Raw genomic sequence first — 23,087 nt, 5'->3', positions numbered from 1 at the left:
TAAATGGGAAAGGACCCTCAGTCACTCAGGAGAAGAGCAAGTGACTTAGAGGATATTTTGTTGGCCCTAGAAGGCATTCTCCATTTACAGAATTAAAAGAAATTCACCAAGTAGTTCCAGCTTTATTGAACAAATATTGAGTACCTGACTCTCTGAAAGAGACAGATAATATATAGCAATTATAATATAAAGTAATAGGTTTAATCGTAGTGCAAGGGCAGGGTGCTAAAGGAGCCCAGGTGAGAAGCACTCTGTAATATAAGTCCTTGTTCATTAATTAAACGAATATTTACTGGATACCTACTATGTTCCAGGCACTAAAGGTGCTGAGAATACAGTAGTGAATAAAAGAGACTTGGCCCTTGCCTTCCCCGGGCATATCGTATAGGAAGGAAGAAAATGATACAGCTATATTCCATAGGTGTGATCTATTTAGTCATTCCAGGGTCATAGATACCTTCGTGATAGGCAATGGAACCTCATCTTTTGACCTGAATTGTATGTGTGCATGCGTGAGAAAAATCTCTCTAGATAGACAGAGGTAGGGGTAGAAATAGATATATACACACGAAGCTAGGGTAAATAATACTGCTATAAGCACTCTCAAATCACAGTGTTTAAACACAAAGTTAATTTTTTGCTTCCTTCATAGTCCAGTGTGCATTGGTGTGGGGGAGGAATTTAGGAATTCTACCCTGTGCACCCATGTCTCTCATTTTTGTACATAGCCTTTTCCTACCCTGCAGTGCATCCTTGTAGAAATATCTTAATACACTGACGAGGTTTCAAGCCTCCTTTAGAACATTACCTCTGTTTCCCCAGTGCCTATCATATGCTTATTGAAGATAATCTTCTAGAGATGTATAGATTACTAAAATAAATAATGAAGTGGATTCAAAGTGGGTTGAATCATAGGTGGTGAAAGCAGGGAAAATAACTTGGAGAACATTTAGCTCCAGCTACCTCATTTTACAGATGAAGAAGGTGAGATGTTATAAAAATGGACCAAAGACTATCATTTCTTTCTGTCAATCTCACCTGACATGGTCAGCCACATGGAAGCCCTGTATTCTATGGAAAGGGTATTGTGGAACCAGAGGAGATGATAAAAGGTCATTAATATGGTGTACCCTCTTGATGGGATGAGCACTGGGTGTTATACAATATGTTGGCAAATTGATTTTAAATAAAAAAATTTTAAAAAAGAATTAAGATCACACACACCAAAAAAACCAAAACTGTAGTGTGCCCTGCTTCCCATTACTTTGCAAGGTAGGCTAGAGGGGTGTTTTAGCTAATACACAATTTCTAACGCTTGGACCCCTTTTGTCACCCCATAAATTTATATATACAAAGATTCTTTTAAATATATAGCAGAATTTGCAAAGAACTGAAGTCAGACCAAAAATAGTAAAACCAGGTCATCTATGTACTTACAAGCTGACTGAAGTACACTCCTAGGACATTGGGCGGCCCTTGGCAGGCTTGTTGTAAGCAAAAATCCCTTGGGAATTTAATCAAGACACTAATTTGAATTGAAATAAGTTGGGTGGGGGTGGGCAGTGAGCTCATTCAAGTACGGTAAACTTAATTCCAGAGAAGTCAGTCCCTGGTTGTGATTAGAAGTCTTTGGAAGCTGCAAAAACTAGGAAGTGGAACCTCAACCTCATAGAGTCAGCTGCTCAAAATGAATTTGTGAAGAGTTTTCATTCAGAATATACAGGCATGCCTCATTTTATTTTGCTTTGCTTTATTGTGCTCCACAGATATTGAAGGTTTATGACAACCCTACATTGAGCAAATTTATGGGCATCATTTTTCCCCATACCATCTGCTCATTTTGTGTCTCTGTGTCACATTTTGGTAATTCTTGGAATATTTCAAACTTTTTCATTATATTTTTAAAGGTTGTATTTATTTGAGAGAGAAGGAGAGAGAGAGAGAATGAGAGAGAGAGTGTACACATGAGCTAGGGAAGGTGCAGAAGAGGAGGGAGAGAGACAAGCAGACTGCTCTGAGTGCAGTTGTCGGGCTCTCATCCCAGGACCCTGAGATCATGACCTGAGTAAAACCAAGAGTTAGAGTCAGATGCTCAACTGATTGAGCCACTAAGGTGCACCCAAACTTTTTCATTATTATTATATTTGTTTCAGGGATCTCTGACCAGAGATCTGTGGTATTACTATCATAATTGTTTTGGGGTACATGAATTGCTCCCAATATAAGACAGTGAACATAATTGATAAATGTTCTGACTGCTGTGCTTACTGGCTGTTTCCCCCTCTTCTGGGGCCTCCCTGTTCCCTGAGGCATAACATTATTGAAATTAGGCCAATTAACAACTCTACAGTGACCTCTAAGTGTTTAAGGAAGAGTTCCAGGTCTCCCACTTTAAAACAAAAGCTAAGTCATTAAGCTTAGTGAGGAAGTCGTGTTGAAAGCCTAGATAGGCTGAAAGCTAGCCTCTTGTGCCAAACAGCTAAGTTGTGAATGCAAAGGAAAGATCTTGAAGGAAATTAAAAGTGTTACTTCAGTGAACACTCACATGATAAGAAAGCAAAACAGCCTTATTGCTGATAGGGAGAAAGTTTGAATGGTCTGGATAGAAGATCAAACCAGTCACAACATTCCCTTAAACCAGGACCTAATCCAGAGCAAGGCCTTAACTCCCTTCAATTCTATGAACGCTGAGAGAGGTAAGGAAACTGAAGAAAAAAGTTTGGAGCTAGCAGCTGGTGGTTCATGAGGTAAGGAAAGAAGCCGTCTCCATAACAAAAAGTGCAAGGGGAAGCAGCAGGTGCTGATGTAGAAGCCTTAGCAAGTCATTCAGAAGATCTGGCTGGGAACATCAATAAGGGCAACTACCCTAAACAGCAGATTTTCAATGTAGACAAAACAGCCTTCTGTTGGAAGAAGATGCCATCCATCTAGGACTTTGATAGCTAGAGAGGAGAAGTCAGTGCAGCAAAGCTTCAAAGGACAAGCTGACACTTGTTAGAAGCAAATGCAGTGGTGACTTTAAATGGAAGCCAGTGCTCTTTGACCATTTTGAAAATTCTAGTGCCCTGAAGAATTATGCTGCATCTACTCTGTGCTCTATAAATTAAACAACAAAGCCTGAATGACAGCACAGCTGTTTACAACATAGTTAATTGAATAGCGTAAGACCTACTGCTCAGAAAAAAAAAAAAGTTCAAAATATAACTGCTCATTGACAATGCACTTGGTCACCCAAGAGCTCTGATGGAGATGTACAATGAGATTCATGTTGTTTTCATGCCTGCTAACACAACATCCATTTTGTAGCTCAGGGATCAAAGAGGAATTTCAATTTCATTTAGAAAATACATTTCATAAGGGTCTAGCTGCCATAGTGATTGCACTAATGGACCTGGGCAAAGTAAATTGAAAACCTTCTGGAAAGGATTCACTATTCTAGATGCCATTAAGAACATTCATGATTCATGGGAAGTGGTCAAAATATCAACAGGAACAGGAGTTTGGAATATGTTGATTTCAACCCTCATGGATAACTTTGAAGTGTTCAAGACTTCAGTAGAGGAAGCAACTGCAGATGGTGTGGAAATAGCAAGAGAACTAGAATTAGAAGTGGGGCCTGAAGATGGGACTGAATTGCTGCAATCTCATGATAAAACTTGAACTGATGAGGAGTTGCTTTTTATGGATGTGCAAAGGAAGTGGTTTCTTGAGATGGAATCTACTCCGGGTGAAGATGCTATGAAGATTGTTGAAATGACAACAAAGGATTTAGAATATTGTATCAACTTAGTTGATAAAGCAGCATCAGGGTTTGAGAGAATTGGCTCCAATTTTGAAAGTTCTACTGTGGTTAAGATGCAACCAAACAGCATCATATGCTACAGAGAGAGATGATTTGTAAAAGGAAGAGTCAGTGGATGAAGCAAACTTCAGTGTTGTCTCATTTTAAGAAATTGCCAGTGCCCCAAATTCTAGCAACCCACCACCTTGATTACTCAACAGCCATCAACCTCCAAGCAAAACCCCCTACCAGCAAAAAGATTATGATTCATTCACAGGGATGCCTGGGTGGCTGAGCGTTGAGCATCTGCCTTTGGCTCAGGGTGTGATTCTGGGATCCAGGATCAAGTCTCACATTGGGCTCTCTGCAGGGAGCCTGCTTCTCCCTCTGCCTTTGTCTCTGTGTCTCATGAATAAATAAATAAATCTTTTTAAAAAAAGATTATGATTCACAGAAATCTCAGATAATGGTTAGCATTTTTTAGCAATAAAGTATTTTTTAATTAAGGTCTGTACGTTGTCTTTTTTAGACACACTGCTATTGCATACCTAGTAGACTACAGTGTAGTATAAACATGACTTTTATACACACTGGGGAACCAGAAAATTCATTTGACTTGCTTTATTGCGACATTTGCTTTATTGTGGTGGTCTGGAACCAAACCCTCAATGTCTCCAAAGTATGCCTATTATCTCCCAAAGGGCTAGGCTTGCTGGCCAGCAAAAATAAAAAAATTTAAAAAATAAAAAAACCCGCAAGAAACCATTTGGTTGCAACAAATATAACATGTACATGGCATTTCTCATTTTATGTGAAAAAGCAGAGTCAAATAGGGTTTAGAATTTTTCATATAGTTTATCACTTGGTTTAAAAAAAGAAAAAAAAGGGGTACCTGGGTGGTGCAGTCAGTTAAGCATCCAACTCTTGATTTAGGCTCAGGTCATTATCTTGGGGTCCTGAGATTGAGTCCTACATTGGGCTGCATGTGAGCAGGGAGCCTGCTTGGGATTATCTCTCCTTCTCCCTCTGCCCATCCCCCTATGCTCATACTCTCTCTCTCTCTCAAAAAAAAAAAAAAAAAGACTTATTTTGATATTAAGGCAAACAACTGTTCATACCAGAATCTCACCCAATGTACATTAATGTATCTCCTCTCAGATTTGTAACATTTGCGTTTTGAGAATATGATGTTTTTAAAAGAATTCCAAAAATACAAACCCCACAAAACAATGTAACTTTCCCATATTCATTTACTAGTCTTTGTATCCTGACACAAACAAGAAGATGGCCCCAGTGTTCAGAGACTTTTGTTATTCTCAACCATGAATTTCAGATAAACTTTCAAGTTTCAACATTTTCCTTGCTCTAGGTCAGATAGTATTTTCAATTATTAAAACCATAATCTTGAAGACAAGCATAATTTTTGTAGCTTCCTTGTAAATTTGTAATTTTAATGACTTAGTTTATGCTGAACATGAATAATAAACTATCACCTATTAAACCTGGAGAGCACCAGAAGTTACTAATATGATTTACAATGCACTGCAAAATGAGATTCATTATTATCTTGCATTTTTAGATTTGCAGTGAAGTGGCATAAACAAGTATTTACTTTAATTAAGGAAATAGCCAGTGGTTTTTAGGGCTGTGTTTTCTGGAAAAAATACTTATCCAAGACCAAAAAAGCTTGCACTTGGTAAAAAGAATTCTCTGCATTGACTGAATTCTACCAGGAAATCTGTTCCTCCTTTTGCAAGACAATAAGGCATGTCTAAAAGCTTATCTACATGTTCCTGATGGCTCCTTTCAGTTCTTGCCAGCTCACCCTGTCTTTAAAGCAAGGTCAGTGGGGAGGGCTTTTACTCAAGGGAGGGAAAACTGGAAGTACCCATGTTACTTTTTTTTTTTCTTTTCTGAAGCTACCTTTGTAGAAGAAGATATTTATTAGTGGTCCTTGAAAGATTTTTTGAGACTTACAAAATCACAGGTGGAGGGATAATAGGCTAACTTTAGATCATGTTCAAACTTTTCAACTAGCATTCCTTCAGCAACTGCCACCCACCCCCTGAATGTGGCCATTTCTGTGTCTGTCTCTTTCTGCTCTCCAACATTAACATCTACTTCTGTTGATGTTTTGTTTAAAAATGGATTTTAGAAGGTTGCTATTTCATATGGAGTTGAGTCTGTTTTTGAGTCCACTTTTATTAGCTAATCAAATTAGATTCTGCTGTCCCACAGGGAAGATCGTTTCCCTTGCTTGTTGAAATTTAACCCACTGGTCAAGCCTAGGTTTTCCCTACTGCTTTCCATGAAGTTCTTGTCAACGAATCTAGTTAATGATCATCAATCACCACATAATTTGAATACCCCTAGTACTTCTAACATATCTGTGCTTGGATATCTCATATGGAACAATATTCTTCTCTATTGGTCTTATGTAAAATGTGTGATGTCAGATGTATAACCTCTTAACACAATCAAGATTTACATATTTATATGCACACACATGCTAGAAACAGTTTATACAGTTAAGTTTTCTTTTAAGAAAGTTATTACTGAGTTTAGAGATGCTGCCCCTGCTCCCAAATTTTGGTCAGGGGGTGCTTTTGGAGAAAAGTTCCATCTCATTTCTTCATGTCACATTGTGGTCTTGACCCCAAATGAAATTATCTAGCTTGATAACTCATTTCATTTGACTTCCTTCTAACTTATTATTTTAGATATTTCTAAAATTTGAATTGAACCTCAAAGATAGAATATGTCTGCTAGGGAATAGGACGAGTATGTTTCTGGTTTAGAACACAATCAGTAAAGAAGAGTTCCAGAAATTTCTGCAGCAGTGTAAATAAGTGTGTGGCTCCCTAAAGTGACTATTTTGAACAAGACAGCCCTCATTTGTTTCTATGCATTCTGCTTTATTGTTAAAAATAAATCCACAATTGCTCTGTTCTCAGGAGGCGTATATTAAAGTGCATATCTGAGTCTTATTGCCTCAACCAGAAGGTAACCTCATGCTTCAGTGAGCATTTCACCTCAGGAAAGTTGCTGAAGTTCTCTGTGTCTCACTTTTCCCCTAAGTCACATGGTTATAAGGCCTATCTCATAGGATGCTATGAAGACAAAATGAGAGTACATAGAAGGCAGTTATACATCGAGCCTGCCATGCAATAAATACTCAGTATATGTCAGCTGCTATTGTTATTACTTGTTCTTTGAAAGTCTTTGTTTACATATACTCTCTTTTTGCAAATCCGGTGGCCAGACTTTATTATTTAGACCCTAGTCATGTTATATTAAGTCCCCACGCACAGCACTCTTGCTGAAATATCTTTATCCATTTCTGAGTTTACTCCTTTTCTTGAGACTTCTTAGTGGCTTTCTATTTTCTTCTGTTCCAACTTCAAACCCCTTGAAGCCAGTTTCAATGCTTATATCTTGTGACTGTCATTGAAGCCAAAGACTAGACCTCTTTATGGTATCTAGCTCATGTAAATTACATTAATAAATAACGATGATACCATAACAAGCTACATCAAAGGGCTAGAAAACTGGAAAGGCATGTAGGGGAAATAACCAGTGGGAAATCTATTCTTTTTCTAACATGAAATTGGTGATTGGCCATGATGCAGAATCACAGGTGAAGCAATTGAAAAACTCACCCCTTCTAAAACCAGCATGGACAATGGATGCTGTTAATAAACAAACTCAGGGATCACTGCCTTGACCTTGTACACAGATGAGAATAGAGCAGTTTAGGAGATGGAGGCTTTCCACAGTGGTTTAAAAAATGGTCAGAGGTGGTTCTACTTGAACAACCTTACTATCCATGTTGAAAATGGGACAAGGGAGCAATCAGATCTAAAGTACAAAATTACAGCCCAATTTGTGTCAGGTCTCCTCTGTGTCTCCTTTTGGTGTCCAGAGCCACTGGCTCCCACCCTGCACTAAATGTACCAGGGAATGCGAGACGTTGGCATTTGACAGAGCACATTGTCAAAGTTCTTATCGTTCCTTTGACCTAAATTAATGGAAGCATTCATGACGAGAGCACACCAGCACATTAAACCCAGACCTTTTGTCTCTACAGAATAATGTTCTGTTTTGAGATTTCTCATTACACAGAGTAATGAAACAGCCAAATCGCTATGTACATCTGTGTTTGTTGATACTTGACATTTGGTTTTAAAGTGAGATTTAGGAGGACCCTTATTTGATCTGGGTTGGACTCTCCTGTGATCCAATTTATTTGCTGCCATTTGGATTTCTTTTCTGTGTTGAGCATCCAGTTGCCCCAACATAAAATTAAAAAGGCCTTCTTCCTTTAATTAATTATACTTCCCATATTCTGCACCATTATTCAGCTCATTCACCTTGAAGAGTTGGAATTAACCCTATCTCAGGGCCATAGACAAATGGCACTCTGCTAAAACTGTGCCTTGGAGAGGTTTTGGAATATGCTTGTAATTGCTATTGGCTGAAATTCAAACTCCTTAATCTAGCATTTGAGGCCTTCCATAATCTGGCCTCAATTTGCCTTGTCCTTTCATTAAATCCCTTGCACATTCCCTGCATGAGATAGTTGCTTAATAAATTGGTTATGTCCTTCCTCCTCCCCAGCTCTCCTTGTTATACTTTAATCAAACTGGTATCTTCATGTTTCTCTGCTTTTCAAACCACACATTCTTTAAAGTCCACTGAAATCCCACCCTTTTCTTAAAAGTTTTCCTTATAGTATGGTCTCAATTTCTCTTTCTCTTGTTTCTTTCATTTCTTTGGGGCTAGGTGCTCAGTGCTTGTGGCTAGTTGACAAATGTTTCACATGTAGATCTTTTCAACAAGAATATAATGGCCAAGTGGGCACAAGGACTGCATCTCATTCACTTGTCCATCCTCCAAAGTGCCAAGCAGAGTGCTAAGCTTATAAACAACACTCACTTAATGATCTATGATGGGGTAATTGATTGGCCTGCTGTACCTTTTAATTGTTTATTTAATGAGTATATATTGCTTGCATTGAGTAGATATTGCCTGTGAGGGGGATTATGAGAAGTTAGTATATCATGGTGAATGACATATGGGGTTGAATTTTGTTTGAAAGTTCAATTATATTATTCTGGAAGGATAAATTTTTTTGTTTATTTTGGGATTTTGTTGTTGTTGTTGTTGTTGTTATTTGCCTTTTAGCTGTAACAGAATCAGTAAATCCCCTCCTGATTTAACATGGAATCTGTTGGTAAGCGGCTGTTAGGCTTCTAATCCTGAAAAGCAGAAAATAAAATTGGACTTTAAACTAGAATATCTATTTTTAGGAGTGCTGTATTAGACATATGTTTTCAAATGGACTACTCAGAACCCAACTACATCTGTAAGATAGTTGCTAACATAGGGCAGCTTGAATAAATTAGGTTTTTGTGTCACTAAAATATTTTCAGGGACTTAAGAGTGTTTGCAAAAAGCTAGGTCAAAAAGTTAATATGGAGACGGATTAAAGAATTTGAAAGATCAGGCACCTATTAGATGATTATAGTATTTCAGGATTATAACTTGGATTTTCTAAAGAATATGCACAATTCTCAGATTTCACTATTAAAAGTCCACTTATTAGTTTAAAATAAAAACCTTCTATACATAGTGTTTCCCAAAAAGCATTCCATACATTTTCTTTATTATTTCACTCAGCTTTAAAAGCATAAAAATACAGATATTTCAGCTTATATCGTATTTTTTTAAGGAAGAATAACATTCTGGGTTTTTTTTATTTCAAATGAAATGAAAGGTGGTTTGTGATGTTTCTATAAAAACATTAGGCATTTTAAAGAAAAATGAAATTCAGAAACCCAGGTCAGCAAATTGAAAGTATTAGGGAAAAAATTTTCCAAAAGAATTTAAATACCGGTACCACTACTACATGTTTTCCTTTTATAGTTAATGCTCAAATGCTTCCCTTTAAAATTCACATATATACTACTTTGCTGATAATAACCACTCTGTACTCCCCTTCTTTAAAGCATGTGATTTATTGTTCTAGCAGTGGGACTGAGTTGCTGATGCATTCATACACTCCCCTTGGTGAAAAATGCCATGCATATGTTTAGCAGCTGGCAGAAGTCAGGGGTTTAGTTTGTTGCCAAGAAATAGAAAAACACTAGATGTCCCAATCCTGTGTTGTTGGCCTAAATAGAAGCAGCATTGTGCCATGAAGAGTTTTGAACTTGGACGTAGGAAATGTGGATTCTAACTCTATGAGCTTCTGGTAATTCATGCATTAATTCACTAAATTAATATTTATTGAGCTAAGGACAAGTCTTTGGGCTAGGTGTTGGGGCCTATAGTGGAGTAAAATAGGCAAGATCCCTCCTCTGATGAAGCTTACAGTCTAAAGACAGACATTATTAAAATAATCATACCTATAAACAGCTAAATTGTACCTCTGATAAGTATATGGAAGAAAAGCTAGAATGCTGTATAAAAACATATAATAGGGGAATTTAAACAAGTCAAGAAGGTGAAAACAGACTTTCCTGAGGGAGTAATGGTTTAATGCTTGAAATCAAACTGTGCAAAGGTGGGGAGGGAAGATCATTCCAGACATAGGAAAAGCATGTGCAAAGGCCCAGTGATGTGAGGAGGTTTGGCACATTTAAGGGACTGACAGCAAGTTAGAGTGGTTGGAGCAGAGGGAGTGAGGATGCAGAGAATACAAGGTGAGGCTACAGAGGTAGCAGAAGCTAGGCAGTAGGGGGCCTTTTAGGTCATATTAGAGAAGTCTGATGTTTATCCTAAGATCAATAGGAGGCTTTGAGGAGTTTTTGGCAGAGATAGGATGTGCTCAGATTTCATTTTGAAAAGATCACTGATGGGCACCTGGTGGCTCAGTGGTTGAGCATCTGCCTTCAGCTCAGTTGTGATCCTGGGGTCTTGGGATTGAGTCCCGCAACAGGCTCCCTGTGGGGAGCCTGCTTCTCCTTCTGCCTGTGTCTCTGCCTCTTTCCGTGTGTCTCTCATGAATAAATAAATAACAATTTTTGAAAAAGGAAAAGATCACTGACTAGGGCATGAAGAGTGAATGGGAATGGGGAAAAGCAGGGAGACCACTTAGGGAGACTGTTGTAGTCGTCCAGGGGAATGATGTTGGCAGTGGAGAGAAGCAGAGAAATTCAACAGGGAGGATGTAAAATCAGAAGAGTTTAGACTGGATCCAGGAATGATGAAGAGGGGCCTGTCAAGGATGACTTGTAAATTTCAGGCTTGTATAACTTGTAGATGGTGTGTCATTCCTTGAAATGAGGAACACTGTAGAAGAACTGTGATTGGTTTTGGGGAACCAGTAGGACAGCAAAAACCATGCATTTGCTTTTATCAAATATATTGAGTTTGAGTCATTTCACCTGTTTGGGCCTCAATTTCCTAATCTATAAGATAAGGGTGATGAATCATTGAGGTCTCCTCTAGAGTAGAGGTCGGCAAATTTTTTCTGTAAAGGGCCAGATAGTGTTTTTGGCTTTGTGGAACATGTGTTCTCTGTTGCAACCACTCCACTCAGCTGTTGTAGCTGGATTAAAGTATTGTATCTCAGTTATGAGCTCCTTAGGCCGTGTCAACACAAACCTGCCAATTGATTTGATCAGCTGCAGTAAATAGTCAACTCAATGACGAACTGATGGTATTATGATTTAATGACTCAAATCAGTAAAATTAGGAGATATGGTAGACTTGAATAGATCTAACAGCATGTATGTATTATAAATTGAACATACCCTGCTGCCAATTTGCAATCAGGAGAATATGGATTACCCACCAATGCAAAAACTAAGCAGAACAAATCAGAACAATCATCATGAAACAGGGATAAAAGAGGCACTTACTTTCTGAGTAGAAGTTATGTTTTTGCTGACATTGCTTCCTGTTCCAGTCATGGGTGTTGCCACTGCCTCTATCTTGGAACCTCAGCATAGTTAGTGGGGATAACCCAGCAATGGAGATGCTGTGTGTGTGTGCATGCACACGCACATTTAGGAAAATTATATGATGAATACTGTATTGTAATCTACTTTTTTAACTTAATGTTTTGGACATTTGTTAATTCTATTAACTTTTTGTTCCAAATATGCTTATTCTTAGCTTTGTGAATTATCTATATTTAATTCTCATTTTGTCCCAGCCACCCAATATTTTTCTGAAGCTGTGTCCTCTCATTTTCAATTGGCATATATTTTGTCCATAGCTACAGCTCATTAGACATTTGCATAGGAGAGAGTAGAAGCATAATATAATGTAGTCCTAAGGCTCAATAGTTTGAGGTTTTGAAAAATATACTATTGTTGTTGGACTATTTTTCTGCTCCTCACCATTAACAAGGATGATCAGGGGTTAACCATGTTTGACCATGACTTATACACTAGGTATGCAAAATGAGGCTTCTGAGTATATGGACTATGGCAATTGGGTGAATAATTGACTATCTCAGGAAAAAGTGAAAATTTTAATCAAATCATACCCATAATTCATCCTTATGAAATACTAGTTCATTTCCATTCTTTATAGCTTGTTATGAATGACTATAAGAAAGCTAAGCCTAAAGCCAAAGATATTTTTCATAAAATTCTTTCAATTTGAGACAGGTAGGTTGACATTTCCATGATTTATTTAATAAGATACTTTCTCTTTCATGCTATATTATTGTTATTTAATATTTATTGAACACTCTAGACTGAGATGGTCTAGGGGGAAAAGAAGGGTGTTTGTCAAGTCTTAGTTTACACCAATAATGAGCAAAAGTTTTGCTGTAGCTTTGAGTCAAAACCAGTAGCTCTACCTATTGGAATGTGACCAGCATTAAGGTAGCCCAAACTAAAGTTGGCTAAAACCTGAAAGCCAGGCAGATGGAGAAGGGCTAGACAGAGCATTGCAAAGATCCAAGAAGGTCTTGGTGGTAGGGAATAAACCAAGGGAAGTTTAGACATGTAGATCATTGTCCTCAGGAAGCTGAGTAGTAAAAAATAAAAATCTAATAAGCAGGTTGAACACACATCCGAAAAGGCTGATGTTTAGTACTCTGTTGGTCACTAAATGCCAGGCCTAGCTCTACTGGAAGATGAGGGAACCTGAGAGTTGTAGCCAGATTTTCCATTCCACAGAAGGACTGGAGTGAAGGCACTGCCCACACCTGTAGTTTTAGACAAAGGGGTTAGAAGGAGTCAAGGAAAAATATGTGGTTCCTGGAACTAGGATCAAAGATGGGGCTTAATTATAATGGAGCAATGCTGAAATACTAAGAGTTCACAGGGTTAGAGCAAGTCCAGCAGCAAAGTTGGTTTGATGCCAGACTTTGAGTCACATAGAGCTTTTTAAAATTCTTCCAGTTGTTTAATTCACAGTTGGTCCCAGATTCAGGGATGGGGAGGGAATGGGGAACATCAAACATAAACATGGGGTCTTAGTGACACTGGATCCTTATATTGGAAAAATACAGAGTTAAGACATGTATTTACTATCATTAGATTCAGATGATAAGTGGTATAAATTCTCTTTTTTCATCAATCACATGACTGAAAATTGTGGTTGAAGTAGTCATGAGAACCACTTTGCTACATGAATTTGAATTCACTCCCAAAAACACACATACACAGACACACACTCACTTGCACTTTCATAAATATATGGATCCACCAGAAGAGAATGGAGCTGGCCTTAAGCATATGTAGCCTTCCCTATGATGAGGTGTGCTCTTCTGCAAACCTAGCCATCTCCTGCCTTGACATGCCTGAAACCCCTCTACTGAAATCCCACTTCTTTGGGAAGAAGAAGACATGGTTGCTGCATTGTTGCTTTGAAGGAAATATATTCCAGATTATATTTCAGGGAAGACATGGCAGGAGGTTAAGAAGTGGTGCTTTGTCCAGGTATCATCTGGGTGATCTCTAAGTAGGGGTGAAATGATTTTTGCCTCTCATCCCACCTTACTTTTCATACCCTTATCCCCAATATGTCAAGTCTATCAAATTATGTTCAAACTCTTCTGCCAAAAATAGAACTCCTAATCATATAGCTTCAGTCTACCTTTTTTTTAAAAAAAGATTTTATTTATTTATTCATGAGAGACACAGAGAGAGAGAGGCAGAGACACAGGCCGAGGGAGAAGCAGGCTCCTCACAAGGAGTCTGATGCGGGACTTGATCCCAGACTCCGGGATCACATCCTGAGGCAGACTCTGAACCGATGAGCAATCCATGCATCCCAACCTTTTTTTTTTTTTTCTTTTTAAAGATTTAATTAATGAGAGACACACAGAGAGAGGCAGGCAGAGACATAGGCAGAAGGAGAAGCAGGCTCCATGAAGGGAGCCCAATGTGGGACTCGATCCCTGGACTGTGGGATCACGCCCTGAGCCAAAGGCAGATGCTCAACTGCCGAGCCACTCAGGCGTCCCTTCAGTCTACCTTTTTAGCCTTATTACTCCTTGCTCTCCTATACTGTAGGTGTAGGGAACCTGAGAGTTGTAGCCAGATTTTCCATTCCACAGAAGGACTGGAGTGAAGGCACTGCCCACACCTGTAGTTTTAGACAAAGGGGTTAGAAGGAGTCAACGAAAAACAGGTGGTTCTGGAACTAGGTGACTTTTGGGCCATATCTAATGATGGAGCTGATTGCCACTGGAGCCAACCATGTGACTGGAGGGTTGGAACTTTCAGTTCCACCCTCTGATCTCCAGGGAGGAGAAGGCAGCTGGAGACTGAGTTAAAATGCAAATGGCTGATGATTTAACCAATCTTACCTATATAATGAAAAAATAAAAGGATGGGGTTCAGAGAACTTCCAGTTTGGTGAACATGTGGAGATTTGGGGAGAGTGGCACACCTGGAGAAGGCATGGAAGCTCTGCTCCCTTTCCTACATACATTTAAGATGCATCTCTTCCACCTGCCTGTTCCTGAGTTATAGTCTTTATGATAAACTGGTTGTCTAGTAAGTTAAATGTTTCTCTGAGTTCTATGAGCTGCTCTAGCAAATTAATTGAATTTGCGGAGGGGGTCATTGGAACCTTGCCAATCAGTAAGAAGTCTAGGTAACATCCTGGACTTAAAGTGGTATCTAAAGTGGGAATGAGAGTGACAGTTTTGTAAAACTCAACCTTTAACCTGTGGAATCTGATGGCATCTCTGGTAGATAGTGTCATAATTGATTTGGTGTCCTTAGAATTGCTTGCTGGTGTGGGGAACTCCCTGCTACGTGAGAATTGATATCAGAATCAACTTAATAATAATCATGATAGCAGCAACCATTTTTTTGAGCCCTTATTTCATGCCAGGCACTCTATTAAGTACTACACATGCATTATCACTTTCAGTCCTTAGCATAATTCTGTGGGGGAGGCACATTTTCTCTCTCTCCAGACACCAAATTCTCCATGTCTGTGGGGAAGGTTAAGAGTGAATTTATTCTTGTCTGTAGCCTTAGTGACTAACACTGGGGGCTGTCATGTTATAGGTACTCAATGGAAGATTACTGGTTGCGTGAGTGTATGCTGTTTCCTTGCTGCTCAAGGCTTCCAACCATGATGTCTTACCTAGGCTTGAACACCTGAGCTCATTCCTAGCTCCACCCACATTAAACTGTATCTTTCCTACATTAGATACCCTCAGGATTTTTATTTCTGCTGGACAGTTGATAAATTAATCCTGATAGGATGATAGCAGCAGATAATTACTGTGAGTATGTTAATGTGTCACCCCTCCTACATAGCTTATTTGCATTTTAATGGAGCAATTCTGGAGATAATCCCTTAAAGCAAAGGAATGAATCTTGAGGGTGAAAAAGCCAGATTCAGTGCCAAACTGCAGTTGTGGGGGTGGGGAGAAAGCAGGTGACTTGCATATATCAGAAGAGATACCATATAGATAGCTGCCTACTTCACCTATGTGTTGTGCCAGCTTTGCTGGATAATTTTTAAAAAGCCAGAATTATGAACTATTGCTGTCTTTTCTTAATTTTATATTAGATTTGTTAATTCTCTAGAGCAAAACCTCAAAGCCCTTTTGGGCAAAGACGAATGGCTAAGCCTAATAAGATGCATGGTGCTGTGAAATTAGATTAATTAAGAGGATTTGAGTTGAAGTTGTTTTCAAGATAAAATTTGTCCAAAATGTATTCTTATGAAATGTTCATTTGCAATGCCTACAGTATGCCACATTGACTGTAATTCTTAATACTGGGAAGGGGAGCATGCAGTCAGCCATCACAAAAAAGGATAAAAAAAAATCTCACTCTATACCCTTCTCTCATCCCAAAGGTCTGTTTAACTCACCATGTATATTCTATTTTTTTAAAAGATTTTATTTATTTATTCATGAGAGACACACAGAGAGAGGCAGAGACATAGAGGGAGAAGCAGGCTCTTCCTAGGGAGCCCAATGTGGGACTCAATCCCGGGACCTGGGATCACTCCCTGAGCCAAAAGCAGATGCTTAACCGCTCAACCGCTGAGCTACCCAGGGGTCCCTGTATATTCTATGTTGTCAATTATATCCCTAAGAGGTCTATGAGAAGTATGTTACCACAGGGTTTTTTTTTTTTTAAGTTTTAGTAATTTCACCTAAAACATACGCAGTCAGCTTTTATATAAATGATTCATTTTGAGGTTGATGGAGCTAGATTATTTTCAAATAACAAGATAATGTCATTTACCACAGAGGATTAATTAAATCTCTGTCAAATGATTTACTGGCCTAGTGTGAATGCTTAAGATGCCCATTTATTCAACAAATGTTCAATGAGTACCAAGTATGTACTAGAAACTGAAAGGTATAATGGGAATGTAAAAATTACTAATAAATAAATATATTTTGTATATTTTCAAGCCAGATGTTGGGTTTCAAACTTTTTTCCTATAGGATACTTCTTTTAGAAACTGCTTCCATTAGGTTCTATTGATCCATTTACCTTTTCTTAGACCAATGTTCAACTTTCTTGATTACTGCCTTTTTGTAATAAGTTTTAAAATCAAGTAGCATAATTCCTTCAACATTGTTCTTTCTCAAGATTATTTTGGCTATTCTGAATCCTGTGTTTTCCTACCTAAATTTTAGAATTTGCTTGTCAATTTCTACCAAAGAAGCCTTCTGGGGGGCACCTGGGTGGGTCAGTGGTTGAGCATCTGCCTTTGGCTCACTTCATGATCCTAGGACCCTGGGATCGAGTCTTGCATAGGGCTTCACACAGGGAGCCTGTTTCTCCCTCTGCCTGTGTCTCTGCCTCTGTGTGTCTCTCATGAATAAATTAAAAAAAATCTTTTTTAAAAAGCCTTCTGTTACTTTGATTGGGAAGGCAGCTTGGGGAGAATCAATGTCTTAATGATATGTATCCGCAAATTTATTTCTCCATTTATTTAGCTTTTGTTTAATTTCTCTCAGTAATGTTTCATAGTTTTAAGCATAGAGGTCTTACACATTTTTGTTAATTTTTTTCTTAATTATTTTGTGTTTTTTGATGCTACAGTAATTGGCATTTTAATTTTAATTTTCTAGTTGTTTATTGTTAGTATGTAGAAATACAACAGATTTTCATATCATAATCACAAATCCTGTGACCTTCATAAATTTACTTACTAGTTTCTAGTAGCTAATTTGTAACCATAGGATTCTCTATGTAGACAGTCATGTTATTTGCAAATAAAAGCAGTTTTATTTTCTTCTTTAAAATCTGAATCCTTTTTAGTTCTCTTGCGTACCTTATTGTGAGGTCTAGGTTCTCTAATACAACATTGACTAGAAGTGGTGAAAACATACATCTTTTCCTTGTTCCTGATCTTAGGAGAAAAATTTTTAGGCTTTTACTATTAAGGATGATGTTAACTCTATTTTTTTTAAATATATAGATGCCCTTTATGGTTGAAGGAGTTCCCTCTTATCCATAATTTGCTGAAAGCTTTTAAAATCATGAATGAGTGTCAAATTTTGTCAAATATTTTTCTGCACTCATTGAGATGATAATATGAATTTTATCTTTTATTCTTCCAGTAGTGTGAGTAACGTTAGTTAATACTTAAATATTGTACCAACCTTGCATCCCTGGGATAAACCCCATGTGGTTATGGTTTATTATCCTTCTTCATGTTTTGCTTAATTTCATTTGATAATTTTGTGTTTATGTGTTTCTTGTACTTGTCAAGTTTGTGTATCAGAGTTATACTGGCCTAGTAAAATAAATTGGGAATATTTCTTCTTTTATTTTCTAAAATAGCTTGTTTAAGATGGTTATTTCTTATTTTTAAAATGTTTGATAGAATTCACCAGGAAAAGTATCTGGGTCAAATGTTCTTTCTTGGAATTGGTTTAAAAACTACAATTCAAGGGCGCCTGGGTGCTATAGTAGACTGAGCATCCAATTCTTGGTTTTGGCCCAGGTCATGATCTCAGGGACATGAGATCGAGCCCAGTATGGGCTCTGTGCTCAGTGCGGGGCCTGCTTGGGCTCTCTTCCCTCTCCCACTGGCCCTCCCCAATCATGTTCATTCTCTCTGAAATAAATAAGATAATCTTAAAAAAAAAGCAACAAGAAAGTACAACTTCAATATCCTCAATAGTTATGGAGATAATTAAGTTTTCTATAGCCTTTGGGGTAAATTTTGCCAGTTTTTAAAGGAATTTGCCCATGTCATCTATGATACTGAATTTATTGCTATAAAGTTGTCCTGAAAATTCCCTTATTATTCTCTTTAATGTCTATAGGATCTGTAGTGATGTCCCACCTTTCATTTTGATAACTCTTCTACCTTATTTGGTGGTGGTTAGAAATAGTTCAATCCCGGATAATGTATAATTATGAATGTCCCTCTTTAGTCAATATTTCCTAATCTCCAGACACTTGTTTCTCTCCCTCTCTTCCATAATCTATCATCCACTCTTGCTAAACTACTGTATTTACCCAGGAAAACCATTTTATTTTTCTGTATATACTACCACTGGTTTCTTCCAGAGAACTCTTAATCAATATGAAACAATAGATTATCTTGAACCAATAAAACCTGATTCTAAAAGTAGCTACTACCTTTGAATTTTAATGATCTATAGTAGTTTTTAGATTGTTTAAAGAACAATAAAAATCTGATGTAAATGCTTGGATTAATCATCCAGCAGTAATGTTCTATTCTTTTTACATTTGTCTTTAAGTTCGATTTGCCAACATATAGTTTAACATCCAGTGCTCATCCCGTGAAGTGCCCTCCTCATTGCCCATTGCCCAGTTACCCTAACTCCCTGCCCACCTCCCCTTCCACAACCCTTTGTTTCCCAGAATTAGGAGTCTTTCATGGCTTTCCTCCTCTCTATTTTTACCCACTCAGTGAAATAAGTCAACTGGAGAAGGACGATCATCAAATGGTTTCACTTATAATGTGGAATATAAGAAATAGTGAAAGGGATTATAAGGAAAAGGCAGAGAACTGAGTCAGAGGTAATGTTCTAGAGGTGTTCTAAAATCCTAGGACATGAGATATAAAAGTAGTTAGGAAATGAAACAGATCAACACAGGGGAAAAAAAGAGAGAGAGGCAAATCATAAAATAGACTCTTGAATATAGAGAACAAATTGAGGGTTGCTAGAGGGAATGTGGGCAGGGGGATAGGTTAAATAGGTGTTGGGGATTAAGGAAGGTACTTTTGATGAACACTGGGTATCATATGTAAGAGATGAATCACTAAGTTCTATTCCTCAAACTTAATATTGTACTTTATGTTAACTAACTGGAATTTAAATAAAAACTTAAAGAAGTAGTTAGGAAGTATATAATCTTATCTGAAACTTAGATAAGTGTCCTTGAAGACAGACTCATACCATCTTTTAAAATTAAGAGATAGGTGAAGGGGATTAAGAGGTACAAATTTCCAGTTATAAAATAAATAAGTCATGGAGATGGAAAATATAGCATAGGGAATATAGTCAATAATGTAGTAATGTATGGTAGCAGATGGTGACTACACTTATTGTGATGAGCATTGAGTAATACATAGAATTATCAAATTACTGCATTGTATACCTAGAGCTAATATAACATTATATGTCAACTATATTTCAATATTAAAAACAGTAAAAAGATACACATGCCCATAATGCAGAACATGTGGACAATATATATTATCTGTAGTTCTAGCATCATAACTGCTGTCACTTTTATACATTTTCATTTGGTCCTTTGTAGGTGCTTCTGTTTGGTCTTTCTATGCAGTGATTGTTTTAGCTTAGTTATAGACAATAAAGTATATATATATTTTTCTTCACTAAAGATTATATCATAAGCATGTTTTCAAGTCTCTATATAGTTTTCTTTGCCTTCTCTTTTAATGATGGCATAATACTAAATCAAGTGGATATACAAAAATACAACCATTTTCCTACTTTTACCTATTGTATTTTCCCCAGTATTTTGATTCTCTAAGCACTACTAAAATTGAATAACTTCACATATATAACTTTTTTTGTCAATTACAGAGATTTTTGTGATCATGAACTTTTTTTAAGATTTTATTTATTTATTCATGAGAGACACACACACAGCGAGAGAGAGAGAGAGAGAGAGAGAGAGAGAGAGAGGCAGAGAGAGCAGGCTCCATGCCGGGAGCCTGACGTGGGACTCGATTCTGGGTCTCCAGGATCAGGCCCTGGGCTGAAGGCGGTGCTAAACCGCTGAGCTACCCGGGCTGCCCCGATCATGAACTTCTTGCTGGATTCCCTTACATGTTGAGGATGATGATTAATATTGTTATCATGGGATATCAACTTGGCATACTAAAAAAAAAAATTCTTGAGTGCAAAAAGTAAGGCATAGTGTAGCAGAAACATGGGAACACTTAGTCTTTCAAGATCAGGATTTATTTGGAACCCAGGTCTAGGGCAACAATGTGGTGAAGGAATGGTGGGGAGGGATGTGATGTTAATTCCACTGAAGAGTCAAGACATGTAGCAGCTTAAAAACTCCTGCTGCTGAGAGATCTGAGACATATTCACTGGGAAGGCCCTTGTTTCATAGAAAATCCATTTAAATATTCTCTGTAAGAATTCAAAGCTATAAACAATATGATTGCTTCTGATGTTGTTGGGCATTATACTGCCTTGTATTCAGAGAGAAGCATGGAAGTACCTCATATGAGATTGCCTCAAAGAGAGTTTTATATGATCAAGTAAACCCTAAGACAGTAAGCTCCATGCTTGAAAAAGTCAAAGAGGCTTTCAACTTCTTTCTCAGCATAAGGTTTAAGTAGTATATAAAAGTGACAACTTCATTTCATTTCTTAATTAAGAGGAGAAAGGTCACCCTGACTATCATGTGCAGAAAGATTCATGAAAAAATTCAGAAGTATAAGCAGGGGATACCATTAGGTTAGCCATTCCCAAAGAAATTTCACACCTTAATATTTCATTTTCACTGACTGAAAGGGAATCAGGGAAAAGGAAATATCAAAAATAGAACATGAAAGAACTTATTTAACATATATCTGATATTGAGTACAGTTAGTATTATTATTTAAAAAACAATAGTAATCACCTCTCCTTATATTTCCCCCTTTGTGTCAGCTTGCATGCCACTCTTTCTAACTTACATGCTGACTGTCCGTTGGAGACTGTAAACTTTTAACTACCAGATTTCCCCCCACTGGCACTGCAGCTCAGTACACTTGATGTGCCACATTTAATTTTCAATGCTTTTTAAAATGATGTTTGAGTTGTGATGTTGTATAGAAATGTCAGGGCTACTGACTTGTCAACCTCATTATGCTGTGCTCCAGTGACTGCTTCCCAAACATTCATCACATTGCACAGAGACCATGTCTATTGTTTTTAGAGGGTTTTTTCCCCCTTAAACCCTGAACTTTAAATTGCTTTAAAAATTAAATGTGGCTAATTAGTGTTTATAATATTTTCTTAATTAAACACAATTAGAAGTCTAGGCTGTGTTTTATATGACACACAGCATTGCCAAAAGATAGCCCACACCCAGTTCATTTTCTGTGACAAGTAGTTTGTAAATGATTACGACTCATGCCACATTTGTCAACCTATGTGTATTCTGATGTCAAGATACCTTAGAGATATAAATGACTACTTATCTCTAAGCATAGTGGATGTCACCCATGTGTTAGTCACACTTACTCATGAGTAAATGCTTTAAGGTGACACCGCATCAAATAAAGTTATAGTGGGCCTAGAGGTTGATTCAGAAGTGTGTGCCTTGATGGTAGTATTTTTATAAATTCAGAATGATTGAAGAATCAGAAGCCCTGCTTAATCAAATAATATGATTTGTACCACTCCTAAGGAATAAGAATTTAGTAAACTATGTTAAATGTAAAATGATAATGAATGGAGTATAGTCATTTTCTGAATATTCAGAAGGAATTTCCAGTGTATGCTGTTCTTCAGGGTCATCATTAAAATTATTTTTTATGGTACAGGTGGAAGCCCCAATCGATAGAGTTTTCTTGCTGACAGAATGCCAGAGCACAGAGCATTGACTGTAATTCACATGCTTTGTTGAAAACAAAGGCTGAGTCATTTACTGTGGGCATTTTTAACCTTAAATTTTTTTAAAGATTTATTTATTTATGAGAGAGAGAGAGAGAGAGAGAGAGAGAGAGAGAGAGAGAGATCGGCAGAGGCACAGGCAGAGGGAGAAGCAGGCTCCATGCAGGGAGCCTGACGCGGGACTCGATCCCGAGACTCCAGGATCGCGCCCTGGGCCAAAGGCAGGCGCAAAACAGCTGAGCCACTCAGGGATCCCCTAACCTTAAATTTTTAAAAAGATTTTATTTATATATTTGAGAGAGAATGAGAGTGAGCATGAGCAGGGCAAAAGGGAAAGGGAGAAACAGACTCCCCACTGAGTGTGGAGCCTGATTTGGGGCTCAATTCCAGGATCCTGGGATCATGACCTGAGCTGAAGGCAGATGCTTAACTGACTGAGCCACCCACGTGCCCCAATCTCAAATTCTTGAAACAAACACCAAATGAGACTCAGTGAAAAAAAAAATGTAGAAATACCAATTCTTTTTAGTAACTTGAGGCCAGTAGCTTTTCTAGGACTTGTATAGCTTTGGCCGAGGAGAGAAATAGACCTAGATTTGTATCACTGAATCCTCTGAATCTTATTAGAAGAATTTTTTATATAAGCACATGGATACTACAATTTATAGGAAGTCCCAAATCTTACCTTACTCAACAGTGTTCATTCATATGTTGAAGCAACCAGTGATATAACATGGAGTCCCTCTGAGGCTGTGAAGGGGAAGAAATTTATCATTATTAATTTCTATCTAG

The 23,087-nt window shown here is 37.7% G+C and overlaps 1 protein-coding gene across 7 annotated transcripts in view; it reads left to right on the top strand.

Annotated features, from left to right (window-relative positions):
• TENM1 (teneurin transmembrane protein 1) overlaps window positions 1-23,087 on the top strand; it is a 796,092-nt gene that overhangs the window by 184,677 nt on the left and 588,328 nt on the right. The window lies entirely within an intron of this gene.

This window comes from Vulpes vulpes, chromosome X (genome assembly GCF_048418805.1).
Source record: "Vulpes vulpes isolate BD-2025 chromosome X, VulVul3, whole genome shotgun sequence".
In the NCBI taxonomy this organism is placed as follows: Eukaryota; Metazoa; Chordata; class Mammalia; order Carnivora; family Canidae; genus Vulpes; species Vulpes vulpes.
Note: the sequence above shows the minus strand (reverse complement) of the source record. Positions and strands in the feature narration are given on the sequence as shown.